At 42.3% G+C, this 6,217-nt stretch overlaps 1 non-coding gene across 1 annotated transcript; it reads left to right on the forward strand.

Annotated features, from left to right (window-relative positions):
• The first annotated feature begins 5,630 nt into the window (after positions 1-5,630).
• Positions 5,631-5,771, forward strand: LOC120364237 (U4 spliceosomal RNA). The gene has a single exon (XR_005579557.1). It is a non-coding gene; the product is annotated as a U4 spliceosomal RNA (small nuclear RNA).
• The last annotated feature ends 446 nt before the right edge of the window (positions 5,772-6,217 follow it).

A 6,217-nucleotide genomic window follows, 5' to 3' on the forward strand; every position in this document is an offset into this window, starting at 1 on the left:
AGCATCAGTGACATATCACCAAAGATAACATTTTCAAGCAGCATTTTGGTTTAACAGGCTACTGTGTAATTTTTACAGAGCACTACCAAAATTAAAGTTTGGTCCATGGGTCTTACCCTATAAACATGAGGAGGATACTCTGAGTTATCAAATTGCTTGCATGTCTCCTGGACTTAAAAAAGGTTTTTTGTTTTTCTGGTTTGATTTTCAAATTCCTATTGTCTGTGTTTCGCTTGCCAGTTTCTGCACATTGGTTTGTGGTTAGTTGGTATTTAAAAAAAAAAAAACAACACTTTGTCACTTCAACAAAATGCCAATGCAATGGAAAAATGTGTCGGGGGTAGTTTTTCTCCAAAATATATGGAGCTAATTCTTGGTAAGAGAGTAGGATTTTTTATAACTGGAAAATTTTAGAGACCTCATGAAAGCAAGGCTAGCCCTGAGGCAAGACAGATCATCTCTGCTCCCTTGACTCTCCTAGCATTTGAAGATCTGACCCCACTTCCTTTCCAGAGGAAACTGCTAACAGCTTAAATGGTTACAGCTGTTAAATGGTTACACTTTGAACAGTGATCACAGCGACTGTTTCACTTCAGTCAGGGCATGAAGGACTGAGGTGAAGGTAAGAAATGTTTCCAGGACTTCCATTCATTAATCCATCTTACTCACCTTCGAAGACTATGGGGCAATTCCTAGTTCCAACACATTCTTTCTCAGTTTACAACTTGACTGGAGTTTCAGTGTTATCAGAGCCGAAGTCTGTTCCATCCTCTTTTTACTTTATGTATTTTCCAAAGTCCAGGATATTTTTTATACCCTAAAATAAAGTGTTATATAATGTAGTATATTAGTCAATGATATGTATTTGGTTTTAGAAGTGTTTCTCAGCTGGGCATGATGGCTCACACCCATAATCCCAGCACTTTAGGAGGCTCAGGAGGGAGGATCACTTGAACTCAGATGTTCAAGATCAGCCTGGGCAACATGATAAAACCGCATCTCTACAACAAATTAGCTGAGTACAGTGATACGCACCTGTAGTCCCAGGTACTTGGGTGGCTGACGTGGGAAGATCACTTGAGCCCAGCAGGTCGAGGTTGCAGTGGGCTGAAATTGTGTTGCTGCACTCCAGCCTTAGTGACAGAGTGAGACCCTAACTCAAAAAATGAAAAGTGTTTCTCATATTTAAGATATCATGACACTGAAATTTAAACATCTCAAAAAGTTGGTTCAGGCCAGGTGCAGTAGCTCACACCTGCAATCCCAGTACTTTGGGAGGCTGAGGTGGGTGGATCACCTGAGGTCAGGAGTTTGAGACCAGCCTGGCCAATATAGCAAAACCCTGTCTCTACTTAAGAAACCAACATATAAGCTGGGCATGGTGGCAGGTACCTGTAGTCCCAGCTACTCAGGAGGCTGAGGCAGGAGAATCGCTTGAACCCAGGGGATGAAGGTTACAGTGAACCAAGATGGTGCCACTGTACAGCATTCCACCCTGGGCAACAGTGAGACTGTAAAAAAAAAAAAAAAAAAGTTGGCGTGTTTGGAAATGGTTTTTCCTTTTTTTTTTTTTTTCTTTTCATAGGCAAGGTCTCACTCTGTCCCCAGGCCATAGTGGTGTGATCTTGGCTCAATACAGCATCAACCTTCCTGGTTCAAGAGATTCTTGTGCCTTAGCCTCCTGAGTAGCTGGGATTATAGGCATGCACCATCACACCCAACTAATTTTTATATTTTTAGTAGAGATAGGGTTTCACCATGTTGCCCAAGCTGTTCTTGAACCCCTGGGCTCAAGCAATCCAATCATCTTGGCCTCCCAAAGTGCTTAGGATTGCAAGACCGCACCCAGCAGAAATGTTTTTTTCTGATGTGAATTGAGACTTTGTAAATGCCATCCATTTTATAATTATTTAACCAAAGATTGACCTATGAAGACCATCTCCTTGCCACTGAACATGCTATGAAATAGAACACACAATTGCTGTGGAAAAGTTTGTTTTTGTTTTTTTTTTTAAGTTAAACAGGAAATAAAACAATATTTTTGGAGGGCATTTTGGGCCATAGCCTCACTCTTATAGATAGAAGATCACACTTGTCTCCCATTAGGAAGAGCTTCAGAAACTATGACACAGAGGATGAAGTCTATCCTCTCGGTAATGACATACAAAGTCCTGATCTGGTCACTGCTTACCTCGCCACTCTCCACTCCCAGGCTTTCCCACCACCACCAGCCTCCCTCCCATGTGTCGGCCATACCAAACCATAAGCAGCTTTTGGTTAACCAGGGAAATCATTGCTAACACTTACTGAGGCCTGACTGCATCCAGATACTGTGCTGTGCACTTTGTTTTATTTCATGCTCATGATGGTAATGTGAGGAACACTGTCATTCTCACCAGGAGGGTTTAAGTGACTTGCCCAAAGTCGTCTAGGTAGAGTTGTAATGCAGGAATAGAAAGCTACAGACAATGCTTAAGTTATAACTAGTAATATGTAATATAAAAGGGATTCACTGTAGATTAACGTAGGTCAAATCACAGGTTTTAGATAACAGACATATAAACATAGTGGAAGTATAATACTTTAGGTGTAGGAGATTTCACTTCCATTTCATACCTGATCTTTTTTGTGAGAGGGTGGGGCAGTTCCATGTTACAGTCAACAGGTACCCACTGGTCATAGCAGTCCCCCAAATCTTCAGCCAGTGAACACATGGTTTTGGGAAAGGGAAAAGAGGCTAAATCAGGGAGAGGATGCTGTGCCTACAACTGGGCCATCATCAGGACAGGATGGAGACAGAAGAAAATAGCTCAGAAATGCTACATAGAGTGTGTGAAATGAAATGAAACAAACACATAAGCCTCTGGTAATTCACAGAAACACCCAGGAAGGCACTAGTTTTCACAAGTCACAGAATTAGAGGTTAAAATTGATCTCATCTTGTTTGAGGAGTGCGTAAGATCCAGCTGATAATCTGGGTTAGTTACTAGGTAGCTCCAAACCAAACTACCTAGTTGCTAGGTAGATGTTTTCATTGTGAGCTCACACAGAGTCAGGCACTCAGCAGGCTGCCTGGGTTTCCATCCTGGCTCTCCCTGGCAGTGAGATTTGGGAACAGTTACTGAAAGTTACTGTACTTCAATTTCTCTATCTGAAAATGGGGATAAGAATTGTCTCTACCTAATGTGACTTTTACAAGAATTAACTGAGATACCACAAATATACTGAAAACACACAAAACTGAAATGTTAGCTATTATTACAGCAAGTTGATTTTTCTTTCTTTTATTTGTTGTTGTTGTTTTTGAGATAGAATCTCACTCTGTCATCCAGGCTGGAGTGCAGTGGTGCAATCTTGACTCACTGCAGCCTCCGCCTCTGGGTTCAAGCAATTCTTCTGCCTCAGCCTCCCAAATAGCCTCCTGAATAGTGCACACCACCATGCCCGGCCAATTTTTGTATTTTCCGTAGAGACTGGGTTTTGCCATGTTGGCCAAGCTGGTCTCCAACTCCGACCCCAAGTGATCCACACACCTCGCCCTCCCAAAGTGCTGGGATTACAGGTGGGCGCCATCATGCTTAGCCACAAGTTAATTTTCACAAATACACTACCTACTATTATTTTTACTTGACTAAGTGAGCATTGTGCATCTTGCAGCTCGTCTTTGCCCCCTTCTTTACCTGGAAGATTTTATTCTCCAACTTCTGTACCTCAGAAAAACCAATAGTTCCTTAATGACTCCACTCCAGAAGCATCATCTCCAAAAAGGCTTTCCTGCTCCCGGATGCGAATGAGGCCTCCATGGTTTGGTGCCTCCATCATTTGGTCACAATGGAGAGCCATAGTGTCAATTACCCACAGCCCTGGGGTAGGGCCTAAGTCTTTGAATCTCCACTGTGGGAGACACAGTGAACATTCATAGGCTGCATGAATGTCCCACAGTTGGGGATTCATTAAATATCTATCTCTGCACAGAAAATTTTTCAAGAGCCCTAAGAACCCTCACTGCCAACGCTTTAACCTCTTTCCTATAATGTAACTGAAACCCTATCATAAAACTGCTCTTCTATAAAAATATTCTAGATTGGCCATCTCCCAATTACAAAGAATTGGGTTTTTATACTTAGAGTATGTGTAGTTATATACCATAGCTACACAAATCTTTGTGGTTGGTTTATCTCTTTAAGTTTACAACCAAAATTAGATACATTTCTGAAACATTCCAGACAATTATATAATTACAACTAAAAGTGATAATGGCCCGCAGTTATTATCACTTACAGAACTTGATAATCTCTCTCTCAGCCCCATAGTAGCACTGAGCTGCTTCAAAACAACTCTAGCCTTGCTAATGACAGCTTGTTTTTCTAATAACAGTTTTTTTTAAATGAATTAATAAGGTGACAATTTTGAGCTTGAAACTGTGGGAGAACTCACTACTTTTTTTTTTTAAGAGACAGGGTCTCACTGTCACCCAAGCTGGAGCGTAATGGTGGGATCATGGCTCACTGCAGCTGTGACCTTCCAGTCTCAAGCAAGCCTCCCACCTCAGCCTCCCAAGTAGCTGGGACTGTGGACATGCGCCACCATGCCCACCTAATTTTTTTTTTTTTTTTTTTTTTTTTTTTTTTTTTTTTTTTTTTGGTAGGGATGAGGTCTCCGTATGTTTCCCAGGCTGGTCTTGAATTTCTGGGCTCAAGTGATCCTCCTGCCTCAGTTTCCCAAAGTGCTGGGATTACAGGTATGAGCCAATATGAAAGTGGCTGACATTACTTTCAAAGTATGAATGGAGGCCGGCCACGGTGGCTCAAGCCTGTAATCCCAGCACTTTGGGAGGCCCAGGCGGGTGGATCACAAGGTCAAGAGATCGAGACCATCCTGGTCAACATGGTGAAACCCCGTCTCTACTAAAAATACAAAAAAGTTAGCTGGGCATGGTGGCGCGTGCCTGTAATCCCAGCTACTCAGGAGGCTGAGGCAGGAGAATCGCCTGAACCCAGGAGGCAGAGGTTGCGGTGAGCCGAGATCGCACCTTTGCACTCCAGCCTGGGTAACAAGAGTGAAACTCCGTCTCAAAAAAAAAAAAAAAAAAACCAAAATATGAATGGACTTAAAAATCAGTAATCTTTATCTTCACTGTTAAAATATTTAACCAAGTATATGTACATATATTGGATTAAGAGGCAGCCAGGCTTGGGAGGCCGAGGCGGGTGGATCACGAGGTCAATAGATCGAGACCATCCTGGTCAACACGGAGAAACCCCGTCTCTACTAAAAATACAAAAAACTAGCTGGGCGTGGTGGCGCGTGCCTGTAATCCCAGCTACTTAGGAGGCTGAGGCAGGAGAATTGCCTGAGCCCAGGAGGCGGAGGTTGCGGTGAGCCGAGATCGCACCATTGCACTCCAGCCTGGGTAACAATAGCGAAACTCCGTCTCAAAAAAAAAAAAAAAAAAAAAAAAAAAAAAAAAAAAAAAAAAAGAGGCAGCCAGGCACAGTGGTTCACACATGTAATCCCAGCATTTGGGAGGCCCAGGCAGGAGGATCACATGAGCCCAGAAGTTTGAGACTAGCCTGAACAATATAGTGAGACCCTGTATGTAAAAATGAAATGAAATAAGAGAAGAACTCAGCTTTGCGCAGTGGCAGTATTGTAGCCAATGAGGTTTATCGGAGGCATGATTATTGCTAATTGAAAACTCTTTCCAATACCCCGCCATGACGGCTTGAAATATAGTCAGCACTGGCAATTTTTGACAATCTCTATGGAGACTGAATTTTAAAAAAAAGAAGAAGAAAGAAACAGAAGAACTGGTTCTGGTCCCAGCTTTGCTAAATGTGTCTCTCTTGATAAGTTACACTGTTTTGCTAGGCCTCAGTCTCGCTGTCTGTATAATGATAATAATAAATGTTGACTGAATGTTCTACACTGCGCTTGCCAAGCACTGTTCTAAAAGCTTTCTCAGTGTTAACTCAGTAAATCCTACCATACAGTCCTATGAATTATTATTACCCCTGTTGTACAGATGAGGAAACTGAAGCAGAGAAAGGTTAGGTAACTTCCCAAGGTTAGCTAATTGGTAGCAGATCTGGGATTCTAATACAAATTGGTCTGGCTCCAGCAATCCCACTATTTTAGCCTTTATGGTGAGATTCTCCAGCTGGGACCAACACTGTCAATTATCTAGTGCAGAATTGCATGACACTCTCATAAGCCT

Source organism: Saimiri boliviensis, chromosome 2 (assembly GCF_048565385.1).
Source record: "Saimiri boliviensis isolate mSaiBol1 chromosome 2, mSaiBol1.pri, whole genome shotgun sequence".
Taxonomy (NCBI): domain Eukaryota; kingdom Metazoa; phylum Chordata; class Mammalia; order Primates; family Cebidae; genus Saimiri; species Saimiri boliviensis.